This window comes from Notothenia coriiceps, unplaced genomic scaffold (assembly GCF_000735185.1).
Source record: "Notothenia coriiceps isolate Sejong01 unplaced genomic scaffold, NC01 NC01_scaffold00031175, whole genome shotgun sequence".
In the NCBI taxonomy this organism is placed as follows: domain Eukaryota; kingdom Metazoa; phylum Chordata; class Actinopteri; order Perciformes; family Nototheniidae; genus Notothenia; species Notothenia coriiceps.
In genome coordinates, this window is record NW_011363876.1 from 18,001 (window position 1) to 18,553 (window position 553).

At 31.6% G+C, this 553-nt stretch overlaps 1 long non-coding RNA gene across 1 annotated transcript in view; it reads right to left on the minus strand.

The window, feature by feature from the left end:
* LOC104959863 (uncharacterized) overlaps nt 1-553 on the minus strand; it is a 5,783-nt gene that overhangs the window by 4,253 nt on the left and 977 nt on the right. The window lies entirely within an intron of this gene.

The following is a 553-nucleotide window of genomic DNA, read 5'->3' on the forward strand; positions in this document are numbered from 1 at the left end:
AACACACAAACACTATCTTTTTACGCAAATCCACGTTTATTTGAAATGAACCGTTGAGACTTCCGACTGATTTCGATAGAGCGGGTCACATATATACAAAATAACAGTATTTACTTTGTGATGGACGGAATAAAATAAGGAATACAAATCAACTGTAACACAAAATAAAGTTGTACATTGTGTGCATCTGTATTCCTCTATCTCATTCCATTTCAGTGTAAATACTGCACAGACATGAGGAAGTACAAACCAAGTCCATTTAAATGCAGAAGTTATTCATTATTTTGCCCTTATTTATTGTTATTATAAAAGTATTCCTCTAAGCTTTTTACAAATAGTCTCATTTATGATCAAAGGGACTCCAGATGAAAAACAAGTGTATAATAAAAATAAATGCAGAGGGTGGAAGTAGTGGAGTACAAATACTTTGTTACTGTACTTAAGTACATTTTTCTGGTATCAGTAATTTACTCCACTACTTATTTTTCTGATGAGTTTTTACTTTGACTTCTTACATGTTGAACACAAATACCTGTACTTTCTACTTCTTACA